Below are 16,677 nucleotides of genomic sequence, written 5' to 3' on the forward strand. Positions count from 1 at the left end.
ACCCTAGGTTTGCTAAGGCTTGATAAACCCAGCTAGTCTCTCAGTCCAATGGTAGCTAGCCATTTGGGAAGAATTATCAGACCTGTGTCAAGCTGCAGTAGGTCTGACTCCATAATCACCTGATTGCAAGTCCTTGGGAGACTTTATTTGGGGACCACCAGTTGAGTCCATTACTACCCCAATAGGCTTGACAGTAACTGGCTCTTTGTTTCCACATCTTGGGCTGGTTTTCATTGGTTATTGCTTTTGGTTTGGCAATGATGCAGGCTTGAATCCAGGAACTTGCATATACTAAATAAATGTTCTATAGCTGAGCAACATCTTTGACCTTTTGAGATAGTTTCTAATGTATACATGCACAGTGTGTTTTCATTTTGTCAGTATGGAAAAAGGGAAAAATCTACTGAAACTCCAAGGAATCTTTAAAAGAAACCTACCAAGTACTGAGTTTAAATATAAGGAATTCAAACATGCCATAATTTCGAGAAACTGATGTACTTTAATAAAAGAATTAAAAGAGTACCAGTTATAGTTAAATTCAATGAACGTTATTTCAAATGACCCAGGAAACAGGATTTTGATTGTGTAGAGAAAATTCTTGTAGCCCAATGATAATCATAACAGAAATGTTGATTATTTGACTAAGGAAACCTAAATCAAAGTAACAATGACTTCTCTTTGATCAGGAAAAGGGAAAGAAATATTATTCCATACACGTGCATTGATATAAATGTAAGATTATTTTTGTCATACTGTATGCATGCTTCTACTTCTGTTTAGGATATTTTTATATTGATGCAAATTAAGGATATTTTTGTCATATTGCACTATACAGTTTTACCTCTGATTAAAATATTTTTATATATTGTTACAATTTCAAGGTCATTGTCCTTATACTGTTTATCTGTCTACAGATTGTTTATTTTTATAATGTGAAGCTTTAGTGTTTAAACTTTATAGGTTATTAAATTTACAGGTTAGGTCGGTGTCCTCACCTTTTAGAGCCCGCGCCTCGGTTCCTGCGGACGCTTCCCGTGCTCTCGGCTCTAGGCTCTATCACTGTCCACTGCCGTCCCGCCGCCCACCATGGCCCTGCTGCACTCTAGCCGTGTCCTCTCCGTGGTGGCTGCCGCCTTTCACCCAGGCCTTGCGGCCGCAGCCTCTGCCAGAGCCAGCTCCTGGTGGACCCATGTAGAAATGGGACCCCCAGATCCCATCCTGGGAGTTACTGAAGCCTTCAAGAGAGATACCAACAGCAAAAAGATGAACCTGGGAGTTGGTGCCTACCGGGATGATAACGGGAAGCCTTACGTGCTCCCCAATGTCCGGAAGGCAGAGGCCCAGGTTGCTGCAAAAAATTTGGACAAGGAATACCTGCCCATCGGGGGACTGACGGAATTCTGTAAGGCTTCTGCAGAGCTGGCCCTGGGTGAGAACAACGAAGTGCTGAAAAGTGGCCGGTTTGTCACCGTGCAGACCATTTCCGGGACTGGAGCCTTAAGGATCGGAGCCAGTTTTCTGCAACGGTTTTTTAAGTTCAGCCGAGATGTCTATCTGCCCAAACCGTCCTGGGGAAATCACACGCCCATCTTCAGGGATGCCGGCATGCAGCTACAAGGTTATCGATACTATGACCCCAAGACTTGCGGATTTGACTTCAAGGGAGCCATAGAAGACATTTCAAAAATCCCAGAGCAGAGTGTGCTCCTACTTCATGCCTGCGCTCACAACCCCACGGGCGTGGATCTGCGTTTGGAGCAGTGGAATGAAATCGCCTCAGTGGTGAAGAAAAAGAATCTCTTTGCGTTCTTTGATATGGCCTACCAAGGCTTTGCAAGTGGTGATGGAGATAAGGATGCCTGGGCCGTGCGCCACTTCATCGAGCAAGGCATTAATGTTTGCCTCTGCCAGTCCTATGCCAAGAACATGGGTCTCTATGGTGAGCGTGTGGGAGCCTTCACTGTGATCTGCAAAGACGCTGATGAGGCCAAAAGGGTGGAGTCCCAGCTGAAGATCCTGATCCGTCCCATGTATTCCAACCCACCTCTCAATGGTGCCCGGATTGCAGCGACCATCCAGACCTCTCCAGACTTGAGAAAGCAATGGTTGCAGGAAGTGAAAGGCATGGCCGACCGCATCATCAGCATGAGGACCCAGTTGGTCTCCAACCTGAAGAAGGAGGGGTCCTCCCACAACTGGCAGCACATCACCGACCAGATTGGCATGTTTTGTTTCACAGGCCTGAAGCCCGAGCAGGTGGAGCGGCTGACTAAGGAGTTCTCGGTCTACATGACAAAAGATGGTCGCATCTCCGTGGCAGGGGTCACTTCTGGCAACGTGGGCTACCTTGCCCATGCCATTCACCAGGTCACCAAGTAATTACCAGGGTGCAAAGGGACAGAGACCACCTTCCCATCAGCCTTTGTTCTCATGAGAGTCGCACGCGCAGGAGAAGGGGGGTGGATGGTGGTGAGTAGATCGTGTTTCCAACCACAGTGCGTAAGGCTTAGCGATTGAATGTGTTCCTCGGAAAAGAGGCAGGGCAGAGGCTTCCACGGCTGGTGTCTGGAACTTTGTTGGCTCCAAACCAAACTCTCCTTCATCCTTCTGTCTCCAACTTGTCTGAAAGAGTTTACACATGCAAGAAAATCACAGCACCAAAAACCTGTCAGCCACGGCGTTGGAATAGAAGCTTTACTGAAGCATCCAGCGGTGTCGGGGGCTCACCTCTGGACCCAGCTGAGACCGCTCACGTTAGGGGCTGTGAGGAGAAAACCTAGTTCCATCGTTAACCGTTGTCCTTGTGTTTGTCCTCCCAGAATGAGCAACTGTGTCAGCAGCTCACATTACAGGAATTCTGCTTTACAGAAATCAAGTCTGCTGCCCCTGCAGTGAGGGCAGTAAGAGATGCTGTCTGTCAGCCTGTCTCCTCTTGTCATTGCTGTCTGTAGCCTACAGCTTCATCCCGGGCTGCTGGATTGACCATTAGCTTTATCCTGTCAGGATCTGTGTAGGATGGAGAATGTAGTTTCCTGTTCATGCCAGACCCTCCTTTCTCAGCCAAGAACCATGGAAGAGGGAGTCTGCACCTTAATTTGAGTGTCCCCCTTCAGCGATTGACTTGATCCTCCCGGGATGGGCCTCTGCCCAGCTGGACCCCTTCCCTCATCCTGGCTGCACAGCCTGTCTCCTCACATGCGTCAGACAGTGCAGGGCAGGATCAGGAGATATTCTGGGGTCTGTGTGCTGCCAGCCCGGCTCCGACTCCACCCTTTGGAAAGATAACCACCATCTGCTCTAATCATGTAGACTTAATGCCGCCTGGTTTCTCTGTTACAATAAAATTACTGTAGACCCCCCCTCCAAAAATAAAATAAATTTACAGGTTAATTTGTCACACTTATAGTTATGTTAGTTAGGTTTTCTAGATGCACAGTGATGTATTTCATATAGATAGGTAATCCTCAAACACATCAAAGACCTACAGAATAAGACATTTAAATATTTTAATAACTTAAAATTCTGTTGATGTGAGACATGACTGCTCCTGGTAGCACCCATCTAACTACTCCAGAGAGAATGATGTGCACCCAATACACTCCATATGGAGCTTGTTTTCTTTTTGGCAAAACTAGCCTATTGGGCAAAGGACTGCTCTTGACTAGATTGCTGACAGTTAGCATGCTGTTCAATCCCGACAAGAAGGACTCAAGGAAAAGTGACTGCTGAACCTTGTCACGACAGTCTTTCAAATTTTCATGTTCCTGAAAATGGTCTGTCAGGGATTCTATGCCTATAGCCAAAGTTGGATGTCCCAATGTTGCAGAGAAACTTTAGGTAACTGTTCAGGCAACCAGTTGTTTCTGTCATTTTTTGCATTTTTTGGAAGTCGTTTGCTTGTACTTCTGACTTACTCAGGTAATAATACTTTCATTCTCAAGTCTTTGATGGATCGAAGACTAGATAGTTATAGTTACAATCATCTTGCATTTTAGCTAAGGTCATACTAGGTATAAGACTTAAACTCTTCATAATAAGACAACTATTGGACTAATCTCTGTAATTTGTCAATTGCTTATGGTCTGTACATTTAGTATGTATTACTTGCTTGATGTTGTTCTTGTTGGTTGTAGTTTCATTTTTATGTTATTTCCTTTTCCTTCTTCTAGACAACTTGATAGTTCTTATTGTATATAGTCTTATGTTATGATTAGAACTTTCGTTTTTACTCTAATAAAGCAAAATTTATTATTTATTTTTTATGTTTATCAACAGCATGTTGTTGATAAACCCTTTTATCGTTAATGAATTTCTTTTTTATGATTCTTTTTATTTTTTTAAATTTCATTTTATATTCACATCACAGTTCTAACTCCCACGATCCCCTTGCCCCCCCCACAGTCCATCCCCCCATCCACTCCTCCGAAAGGTAAGGGCTCCCATGGGGAGTCAACAAAGCCTGGCCCATTAAGCTGAGAAAGGACCAAGCCTGCTCCCTCCCAATATTAAGATAAGTGAGCATGGTATCCCACCATAGGGAATGGACTCCAACAAGCTAGCTCGTGTGCCAGGGATAGATCCTGGTCCTACTGCCAGGGTGCCTCAGATAGACCAAGCTGCATAACTGCATATGCAAAGGGCCTAGTTTTGTCCCTTGGAGGCTCCACAGCTGTTGATCTAGAGTTCATGAGTTGCCTCAAACTTGGTTCAGCTGTCTCTATAGATTTCTCTATCATAATCTTGGCCTCCCTTGCTCATATATTCCCTTCTCCCACTCGAACTGGATTTCCAGAGCTTGACTTGGTGCTTGGTTGTGGATCTCTGCATCTGGTTCTGTCAATCGCTGGATGAAGGCTCTATGATGATAGTTGGGGTGTTCACCAATCTGGCTACAGGGCAAGGCCAATTCAGGCACCCTCTCCACTATTGATAGGAGTCTTAGCTGGGGTCATCCTTGTGGATTCTTGGGAATCGCCTTAGCATCAGGTTTCTCCCTAACCTCATAATGGCTCTCTCTATTAAGATAACTCTTCCATTGCTCTCCCACACCATCTCATCTTTCTTCTCATCTATCTTGTTTTCTCATGTTCCCATCCTTCATTTGCTTCCCTTTACTGGCCTCCATTCCCAGTTTACCCAGGAGATCTCATCTAATTCCCCTGGCCAGGCCACTCCATGTGACCCTTTTAGGGTCCTCCTTGTTACCTAGATTCTCTAGAGCTGTGGATTGTAATTTGGGTGTCTTTTGATTTACATCTGTTATCCAATTATGAATGAGTACATACTGTGTTTATTTTTCTGAGTCTGGGTTGCCTCATTCAGTATGATTTTTTTTAGTTCCATTAATTTGCCTGTAAATTTCATGATCTTGTTATTGTTTTTACAGCTCAGTAATACTCCATTTTGCAAATGGAATACATTTTCCTTATCCATTCTTCTGTGGAGGGGCATCTAGATTGTTTCCAGGTTCTGGCTACTATGAATAAAGCTGCTATGAATATTGTGGAACAAGTGTCCTTGTAGTATGATTGGGCATCCTTTGGGTATATGCCCTAGAGTTATGTCATTGGATCTTGAGGTAGATTGATACCCAATTTTCTGAGAAACTGCCATACCAATTTACAAATTTGCACTCCCACCAGCAGTGACTTACTCCATATCTTCTCCATCATAAACTATCCTCAGTATTTTTTTTAATCTTACCCATTCTGACAGGTATAAGATTATCTCTCAGAGTCATTTTGATTTGTATTTTCCTGATGTTTAAGGATGTTGAGCAATTCCTTAAATGTCTTTTGGCCATTTGAGATTGTTCTCTTGAGAATTTCCTGTTTAGCTCTATACCCCATTTTTTAAAAAATGGATTATTTTGTATTTTGATGTCTAGTTTCTTGAGTTTATATATATATATATATATATATATATATATATATATATATATATATTTGAGATTAGCCCTCTGTCATATTTGGTTAAGATCTTTTCCCATTCTGTAGGCTGTCATTTTATCTTATTGACTGTGTCTTTTGCCTTGCAGAAGCTTTTCATTTTCAGGAGGTTTCATTTATTGGTTGTTTCTCTAGTGCCTGAGCAACTGGTATTATGTTTAGGAAGTGTTCTCCTGTGCTGATGTATTCAAGGCTACTTCCCAGTTTCTTTTCTATCAGGTTCAATGTAGCTAGATTTATGCTGAGGTCTTTGATCCATTTGGACTTGAGTTTTGTGCATGGGGATAGGTATGGATCTATTTGCATTCTTCTACATGCAGACATTCAGTTATGCCAGCACCATTTGTTGAAGATCCTTTCCTTTTTCCATTATACCATTTTGGGTTCTTTGTAAACAAATCAGTTGTAGAACCTTCTCAACTAGAAAATAAATAGGGAAATGTTTTGGGAGCTCAATCCATTTAGCCAATGACATTTGGTGTGCCTAGCCCTATGGGTGTGGTTTTCTTTGGATATGTGGCCAGATAAAATGGAGAAGCACCACACACACTTGTCCCCCCCCCTCCCCAAAGTACTATTCATGTTCCATTTATTCTGATTTCTCTTGTGGAATAATGTTGAAATCCTTTTGGAAATGTTTATCAAAGTCGCTCTGTGTAGATTTAACTTTTCCAATATAGCTTAAAGGATTTAACTTAGAAGTCAATGGATAATGGCATGAAGGGTCCTGGTTCTTAAACAGTACATGGTAATCACACAACATGCAAGTATTAAATTTGAGTATTCTTTAGGGTGATGTGGAAGATATGCTAAGTTACAGATGTCTAGATACTAACCAGTTCCTTCAGTTTTGGGTGAAGCCCAGTGGTTGCCATTTGCACCATGTTTCTAGAGGATACTGATACTGTTAGCTGAGGGGCCTCTTTTTGAAATCCACTACTTCACAGTAGTGAATTTAGTTAACTGTATTTTTCTCTCATGCCTAGGGCTTTTTGCTTTACTCCATGGAAGAGCTCTGGATAACCTCATGATGTTTTGTTTATTTATTTGTGTGCATGTGTATGTGTGTGTGCATGTGGAAGTCAGAGGTCAGTATTAGTGTCTGTCCTCAAGTGGTCTCCACTTCATCATTTGGAAGAGTGCCTTTCACTGTTTGGAAGGTTGCCAGATAAGCTAGGCTGGGCATCCATTTAGCCTCAAAGATCCCACCTGTGTCCACCTCCCCAGTGCTGAGATTACTGTGCCCAATTTATGTACCATGGCTTCTGGGGATTGAACTCAGGACACCTGGCTCTTTACTGCGATTTCTTCATAGTCCAGCTTCGTGGTGTTTTTTTCGTGAATGCAGTTGACCATGCTGTTTCTTTAGTTACACTGGTTTAAATAGATGTGACCCTAATCACTACAGAAAATGTTATTAATAATGACAAGATTAATTATGTAAATGGGGAGAAACAGTGGCCTAGGATAGAAAGGAGTAAAGAAATGGTGGGTGGAGGAAAAGAGACGACAGAGACACAAAATGCTTCCTTTCTCATAGGTGAAAACTCAGAGACACTGCCTAAAGAGAATTGAGCAAAAATAAAAATGTAACAATACAATATAAACTAAATAAACAGCCAAGACTATAACATAATGATGTCCCCATGGATAACTTGTTAGGGGATGAGAAGATAAAGTAAAAGGTGATCTAAATAAATTACTTAATTGTTTTTCAGGGGTAGTTGACAAAAAAATATTCCAAAGACAGTGAGCCATGAAGTTGGATTAACTATACCTTTGAAGAATCACACAAAGAAACTAAAGACAGTAACTGGGGTCAGGTAGGGCTGGAGTATGTGCTTATGTGATTATTATGTGTTCCAAGGCAAGGATCACCAAAACAAGCAACACTAAAAGGAAGAAAATAGATGAATTATGGATTATCTTACATGGTGGGGTGAAAGTTGTTTTTTTGTTGTTGTTGTTGTGAGTTCTTTGGCAGAGGTTATTTATTTTGTGTGGGGAAGGAGTGTGCCATGGTATGTGTGTGGGAAATTGAAGGACAGGTTGTTGGAATCTGTTCTCTCCTTCCACCATGTGGATCCCAAGGACTAATCTCAGGTCATCAAGCTTGGAGACAGGAACTGCTGTCCACTGAATCATCTCACTGGCTGGCCTACTTTTGTGGAACTTAACGGAAAACAACAACAACCTACATACTGGGATTTCTTTAGTAAAAACATGTAAGCAGGCTACTCAGTTTAAAACTACAAAGGAAAAGTGCCATAAATTTTTCTTTAGACAGGTTCTCACTACATAGTTCAGTTGGCCTTGGACATTCGGCAGTTCTGCCTCAATCTCATGAGCCTGGTGAGTTCAAACCTCAAGTCTTTTGGGGGTGGGGTGGGATGGGGGTAAGGGGAAATAGGGAGAGAAAAGTGAGAAGGGGAGGATGGGGGGGAGCTTGGGAGAATGGGATGGTTGGGATAAAGGAATGGTGGATATGGGAGCAGGAAAGTATATATCCTAATTAAGGGAGCCATCTTAGGGTTGGCAAGAGACTTGACTCTAGAGGGGCTCTCAGGTGTCCAGGGAGATATCCCCAGTTAGTTCCTTGGGCAGCTAAGGATAGGGAACCTGAAATGGGCCTATCCTATAGCCATACTGATGAATATCTTGCATATCACCATAGAACCTTCATCTGGCGATCGATGGAGATTGAGACAGAGACCCACATTGGAGCACTGGACTGAGCTCCCAAGGTCCCAATGAGGAGCAGAAGGAGGGAGAACATGAGCAAGGAAGTCAGGACCGCGAGGGGTGCGTCCACCCATGGAGATGGTGGGACTGATCTAATGGGAGCTCACCAAGGCCAGCTGGACTGGGACTGAAAACACATGGGATAAAACCGGACTCTCTGAACATGGCAGACAATGAGGGCTGATGAGAAGCCAAGGACAATGGCACTGGGTTTTGATTCTACTGCATGTACTGGCTTTGTGGGAGCCTAGCCTGCTTGGATGCTCACCTTCCTAGACCTGGATGGAAGGGGGAGGACCTTGGACTTCCTACAGGGCACGGAACCCTGACTGCTCTTCGGACTGGAGAGGGAAGGGGAAAGGAATGGGGGGAAGAGGAGAGGAGTATGGGGAGAGGGGAGCAGTGTGGGGAGGGGGCGATGAGTGGGAGGAGGGGGAGGGAAATGGGAAATGGGGAGGAGGCGGAAATTTTTTCAATAATAATAAAAAAAACCTCAAGTCTTACTGACATGTATGATTTGGAGGTAAATTGCTTAGAGTCTCTAGCCTCTATTTTCTTTCTTGAAAGTTGGGAAGATAATTTATCACAGATTGTTCTGGGAATTTGATGCAATAATTATGCACAGAGATCACTTAACACAGTATTTGGCATAATAAACAAATAATTTTGGCCACTATTACTATGAACATCAGTATAACCATACTGGCAATAGACTAGCAACTGGACAATCAGGAGTTATAGAATGGAGGCAGGAAACCCAATTCTGATCCTGCATGGATTACTGAATGGCGTGTTATGGTACACGTATTTACATCCTGTGATATAAATATATGAGTGTCTGGATTACTATACCTTTGTAAATAAATTCAAGAAGTAATAGAGATGGAGTATTCTTTCTCTGTAAATCTGATTCAGTAGTCTGTTTACTATAGCTTTCCTAGGTGTGGTGGCATACATCTATAATCCTCGCATCTGCAAGGCAGAGGCAGGAAGAGTGTTATGAGTTTTCTGGCAGCCTGAGCTACCTAGGGAATTCTAGGCCATCTTGGGCTACAGGGTGAGATTTTGTCTCACCTCCCCACCCAATATAACTTGATAGGACTTTGGAAAATAAAGAAAAGGAATAAATGGGCATGGAGTGTATAAAGAAATGAGTCGTACTTCATATTCATCTTTGCTAGAAGGCACATGAAGGGAGCAGCAGCCTCTTATGGCACTTTGTCTGGAGGGTCCAAATGGAATCTGTGGGAGAACTGAATTTGAATGCATGGGCTTTGTTTCCAGATGACTAATATAGGAGAGAGTGACCTGAGCTGACCTCATCTTCCTGCCCTATACATTCTTGAGAAAGGCGTAGTTACACTAAAGTTCTGCATCTTCAATAATTCATCTGTCAGGTTGAATTATTTCATCTAGGCTGATCCTGACGTTATAACTTGACTTTCTAATGAGTGCAGTGAGAACAGTCATGTTGTCACTAGAAGCTTACCTATAAAGTTAGCACTAATAAAATCCTGACCCACACAGGTCAATGCATAATAATGATTGGACTTTCCATCCCTGGGGCAACTTGTCATGTTAACACAGAAATATATCTAGAGAATGGGCCTGAGCCAGGACAAAAAAGACCACAGACATCTCCTGTGACCTTTAATGACTCACACAGGGGCTGTATTTCTGCAGTAGAAGAAATGTCTCCATTATTCCTTCTGACCAGGAGATGATGTAGTTGAGTCAGTAGTTGAGGCAAACAGATGCCAAGGTGGTCTTGATGGTTCCTGTCCCCAGTGTTCCTGCCCTGTCCCGTCCTCTCCCCTGAAATCTGAGCAGGACCTGTGTGTGATGTGCTTCCAAGAGCACACAATAAAGGGAAAAGTTTAGAGATGAATTAAATTTCCAAATAGGTTAGTTTATTTTTTTAAGAAAATCTGTTTATTTGTGTGTGTGTGTGTGTGTGTGTGTGTGTGTGTGTGTGTGTGTGTGTACAAGTGAGTGTGGTTGTTCAAAGAGACCAGAAGAAAACATTGGATCCTCTGGAGCTGTAAATATAAGCATTTTTGAGCTCCCTGATGTTGGTTCTGGGAACTGAACTTATATCCTCTGTGAAAGCACTACCACAGAGCATCTGGTGCTTATCAACTACTCAACTACATTTGCAACTAAAACCCCCAAATGGAGGGCAGACTTGCAGTGGAGTTTTTGTTGTTTAATTTGAAGATTTACCTCTAGTCTGGATCTTTGAGTTAGGAAGATCTACACCTTTCATCTAGGTCTCATGTTCTGCTGGAAGCCTGTAAAAGGACATAGAAGAAGGAAGCTTTGTTTTTCGCCTGTTTGCCCTCACCTTGCTAGCAAGTCCTTTCCTTCACTGTCATTAGAGCTTACTTCTACAGAATTGCAGTGTACATTGAAAGGAGCTGAGACGTCCAGCCTTGTGGACTGAGCAACTTCTGGATTCTTGGACTTTCTGTTCACAGCCAGCCATATATAAGCCATTCTATTCACAGTCAGCCAATAAAAGGAATTCGAGGAAATCTTATAAATATATATTCTTTCTATAAGTTCTGTTACTCTAGAAAACCCTAAGTAATACATGCTCTTAAATGCTGAGCCATCTTTCTAGCCCCAGTTTTTGGGAAACCAAAAGGAAGATTAACACTAGCCTGACATAATCAGACAAAAAAGAGGGACTGGATTCCCCTTTAAGTCAGAATTCTCCTCTAGGGATTAATATATATATATATCCTACAGAATGGCAAGCAGCCTCTATGACCTCCTAGCAGACTCAGTTTTTCCAGTCTGTAAAATGTCAGGGCTTCAGGAAAATGGTTGCAGGAAATATATTTTTCCAATAACCTGTGTAAGCTCAAAAGCTGACTCATCCCCAGATATAACCTTGATTGAACTTTTGTGAGACTAGCTACGCCCAAATTACTGATCCACAGAGACTTCACCACAGTAAACGTATTTCATTGTAAATCACTACTTTGCTTTTGTTTTGTGGAATGGAACTGGGAATCTAACTGAGAGACTCATACATACTAGCTCGGCAAGTACTAGACTTCTGACCTCTATGTTAATGTTTTATATAAGTGACAGGAGGAACAAAGGGGAGAAAGAAAACATTCAGGAAATAATGCACCCCTGAAGACCATATTTCAATTGGCATCCATAAAATTATGAGTACATATCTCCCTGACCTCCACGCTGCCTCATATCCACACATGCCTAAAAAACATGCTGGGCTATATTCCGTATATCCCATGAACTTTGGAGTAGTTTTGAACCTAAGATGTAAGTTGGATCCAAGAATAGGTAGAAAGATGAAGCCTAAACAGAGTAAAGTTCAGACTCTGAGCTCTTGAGTGATATAGGTTCAGACTATGTTAGGAAGGACGTGTTTCAGGCAAAAAAAAAAAAATGTGCTGGCTGTTAGATCTGTATTTTCCATTCCCTACTGCTTCTGTCAATGATTTTGAAACTCAAGTGTACACAAAATTCTATTGTAACTGTTCAGATCTTGGGGAAGAATAGTTATTTGTGCAAGTCATACATTACTGCATAAGGCATTATGAAGAACATTTGAGTGTGTTTGTATGTGTGTGTACATGTATGTGTATGTGTGCATGCACATGCTTTATTTTTGAGAGTTTCCCCAGATGTTTGTTTTTTAAAATTGTTTTTATTGAGCCATATATTTTTCTCTGCTTTCCTCCCTTCCCCTCCCCTCTCCTTTGGCCTTCTCCCATGATCCCCACACTCCCAGTTTACTCAGGAGATCTTGTCTTTTCCTACTTCCCATGAAGATTATATCATGTGTGTCTCTCTTAGGGTCCTCTTTGTTGTCTAGGCTCTCTGGGATTGTGAATCGTAGGTTGGTTTTTCTTTGCTTTATGTCTAGAAGCCTCTTATGAGTGTGTACATATTGTATTTGTCTTTCTGGGTTACCTCACTCAATATGATGTTTCTAGATCCATCCATTTGATCACAAATTTCAAGATGTCATTATTTTTTCCCATTGTGTAATTCTCCATTGTGTAAGTGTACCACATCTCCTTTGTTCTTTAGTTGAGGGGCATTTAGGTTGTTTCCAGGTTCTGGCTATGACAAATAATACTGCTATGAACATAGTTGTGCACTTTTCCTTGTGGTATGATTGAGCAGCCCAGATATTTCTTAATCTAGGACATACACAGAGCTAAGGAATGGAGTTTGGGTAAAGTGAACTCATGTTGAATCCAAAGAGAGAAAGAAAAGTCTTTATCTGATGCAATTTTCATCAAATATACCATTGAATGTTTTCAGCATTTCCTACGTGAAATAGGTAGCTAAAAATGTCAAGTAAGAACACAAGTTTATGTTTAAATTAATTTAAATTATATAAAGTTACAAAATCAGTTCCTCGGTCAGCCATGTTCAAAGAACCCAGCAGTCACATGGAATTAATTGCTACCATTTTTAGCATCACAGTTAGAAAAATGTCCATTACTGCACAAAAATTCTTTTGGATAATGAAGGATACTATTTTTGAAGGATGGCTTAGATACTTTACATGCCAGACTATGACACTCCTCAATATTCATAATTTGATAAACATGATTTTCAGTTGCTATGTTTTATCTGATCACTAGTGCCTAGCAACATGGTTTGAATTCCCTTATTATGGCATGTTATCTGTCATTGTTTAGAGGACCCACTTTGGGGCAAACTCTTCAATCCAAAAGTCAATATGTAAATAGAATATTGTGTGATGGTTAGCAACCAATCACATCATGTCTTTCAAAGACTGACAGCAACTGCTCACTGAGTACCCGCTGGTCAGTTCCTGCATAGAGCAGAGCCTGTAACTGCGCTGCCTCCCTTGGTTCCCCGAGTGATGAGACAGACCCAAGAACAGTTTAGAAAAATGGGACACTGGGATAAAAAACCAGCTAGCACAGCTGAAAGTGCCACAAAGAAAGCAAAAGTGGCTGTGCTGGAGGAGGAGTAATTGAAGCCGCAGCTGACAGTGGGAACGACAGCGTCTTCATTTGGAACTATGGCTGTGCAGTCAGAGACATGCAGTGAAGGAGAGGACTTGAGAGAAAAGGATGAAGCTGTCTCAGAGGAAGTGACAAAAAGAGTCACATTAAAAGAACTCTTTGAGGTATTTCATAAGACTCAAACCACAAATGCAAAAACTGTTAGCAGCTTATCAAAACATAGAAAAGTGCATGCAATTTGTCAAAGCGCAGAACTTTTCAAACTCCTCTTGATAAGGTTTTATGGGAAAGACCTGCTTAAGTTCTTTAGTTTCTCATGTTCTTTGCTTATTTCTTGAGTTCTTGAGAGTTTTTAAAACTGGTACATATTCATTATCCATAGTGGTTGGACTTAACCAAAACAATTTTTCTAAACTATATTTGAGTACGTTGACCATATTTACTACCCCAATTCTTTGTTTATCTTCTAAGGAATGGCCTCACTAGTGATTCCAGGTTATGCCTGTACCTGGCAGGAAAGTAATGTAAAAGACTGGAAAGCCAGGCATGGCGTTGCTTAGATATAGTCTTAGAACTCAGGTAGGTGAGGCAAGAGGGCTTCAAGTTCCTAGCCAGTCTGGTTTAATTCGTGAGAACCTAAACAAACAAAACTCCAACTAGTTTCACAAAATTTTCTAATGTCCTTAGCCATTTGGAATAATTGATAGAAAGTATATTTAAGTTTTGAGATTTTTTTTCTTTTGCCTAACTGTATTTTATTCTGGTCACCAACTGTCAGCCTGCCATTTTCTCATTCAGATACAGCCTGCAGATAAAGGCTGTTTGGAATGACGCTGCTTCTGAACTCCTCTTTTGGCAGAGAATGATAAAGGCATACTCACTCTAGAATAGGCACTCTGTCTTTGCTAGAAGGTTTATCAGTCTTATTAATCACTATACCCACACGGTATTTGCCGACCGTTAGGAAGTTATTTATAGCTGTTGAATAAGTGAGTAGAATCAGCCTGCCTTTTTTAAGTAGGAGACAGAAAATAGTCATGGATTATTGATGGGAAGGCAGGATAGATAGATAACAGACACCAGTGAAGATGGAAACAGTAGAAATAGCATTTAGTTGGAGGTTTCCAAGGAAATTAAGATCCCTGGTAAGAAGCTTCTGTAGTAGCAGTTTTCCATTGGGCTTTTCCCAAGGTCTGTAGTGTTCATGATCTCAGCCTTACCCCCTTACCATCAGTCTTTCCCTGTTGTGAACCTTGTGACCTGCAATAACTACAGGCCTGGCAGGGTAGTCCCACTTGCAAAAATGTTATGGAAGTAACCAACCATTTTCTGATTTGATTTTAGGCCCACTCCACAGAATTATGGCAGGTACTATTATTTGGACTAAAACCTCATGGATTGATATAGTCATAAACCATAAGGAGACCCTAATGCCTTAATTCTGCTAAGTGGACACAGTATTAAACTGACCTCCTATTTCTTATTTATATATGTATATATTAATTCGTTCTTCTGTTATAAATGAGCTCATCAGAGGAGCTGCTTTTTTTCTGTAGCATTCAGAAAATACGATACTATAGACTGCTCAGTTCTAAATTGGACAGCCATATCACACCGCCTCCCCAAAACTCAAGAATCATAGCGAACGAGGGGTCAGAAATATTGTAGGAGTTAGAATCAGTGGGTGTTTGCTGTGAAACTGCTTTATTGGCTATGAGAAGACTACTGCATAGACGAAATTACCGTGGCTATGGCTATGTACACAAGATGTACAGAAGAACGAACAATGTAGGCAAAATCTCCCCATGAATTTGGAGGGGGCTCGTGAACTTCTCCTAGTTGAGCAGCTATTGACAGTTGATAGCTGGGGAGGGAGGGGTCAGTTTTCTTCAGGGATGAACTCCCTGAAAGGCTTCCACACACTAGTAGATAGTCCCACACTCATTCACATAAAGACAGCACTAAGTAGGCTCCGTGGGAAAGGAAAGTGATAGGGAGATAAGAGAAGGGTTTGGGGGAGAGAATGGGTTAAGGCTACCATGCACCGGTAGATAGTCCTACATGCACTCATACAAGGGTGGCACTAAGCAGACTCTGTGGGTTTCAAAACAGAGTAAATGAGATATGGGAAAGGAAAGTGAAAGGAAGGTAAGAGAAAGGTTGGGAGGGAGGAAATGGACTGAATTTGATAAAAAAACATATATGCATATATGAAACTCTCAAACAATAAGAAAATAAAGTACAAATACCACATAAATCTATGGCTATAGTGAATTTTACGCACATATTGTGAACAATATGTCACATATGGCACAGAAGTTTGCTTCAAGCTGTGAGGTGGAAATGAGAATAACCAAGAAGAATGCAAATTAAAAAAATCGAAGGTTCTAAAATGATTATGTGAGAAAAATTGAGGTGTAATTATAAATATGGTGGGAAAGACCAGAAGGATCTCAGCTGAAGGTAGCAGGTTAATTTTCTAAACCACATGGGATAATTATCTATCTATTTCCCAGCAGGGTAGGTTTTGTGCAGCAACAACATTTTGTAGATAGAATTTTCCCCATGGATTTCCTATGTGGGGCTTTGAAATTACAAAATGATCTTTCTCAACCCTCCTTCAGAGATGCTCAGAGAATATCCTGGGGGAGGCAGGCGAAGAATGCGAGAGCCTGAGCCTGGGCAGGAGTCTTAGGACATGCTGGTCTCTAATCATCACATGGCCAAGCCACTTTTGCCCTTGCAGCATCTGTGGCCACCTGCACAAGAGTGAGCCAACTAAATTTCTTCTTCCAGCGTCGGTGACGGAGAGACTTAGGAGACTCTGCCTCTAACTGAGGAGGAATAAGAAGATGCGGGTGCATGTGCTGGGGAGACCTGGGGGGAATTGAAGAGGAGAAATTGGAGTGGGTATTTCAGTTATATATTGTGTGAAATTCTCAAAAAAAAATCAGTTTTAAAATATTTTCAAGTTGAGATAGGTAGCCAAGGGATAACTGGAATAA

General features: G+C 41.7%; 1 pseudogene; it reads left to right on the forward strand.

The window, feature by feature from the left end:
- Positions 1-1,031: 1,031 nt before the first annotated feature.
- Positions 1,032-3,378, forward strand: LOC142841029 (aspartate aminotransferase, mitochondrial pseudogene; annotated as a pseudogene).
- Positions 3,379-16,677: the final 13,299 nt, after the last annotated feature.

Source organism: Microtus pennsylvanicus, chromosome X, assembly GCF_037038515.1.
Source record: "Microtus pennsylvanicus isolate mMicPen1 chromosome X, mMicPen1.hap1, whole genome shotgun sequence".
Classification (NCBI taxonomy): Eukaryota; Metazoa; Chordata; class Mammalia; order Rodentia; family Cricetidae; genus Microtus; species Microtus pennsylvanicus.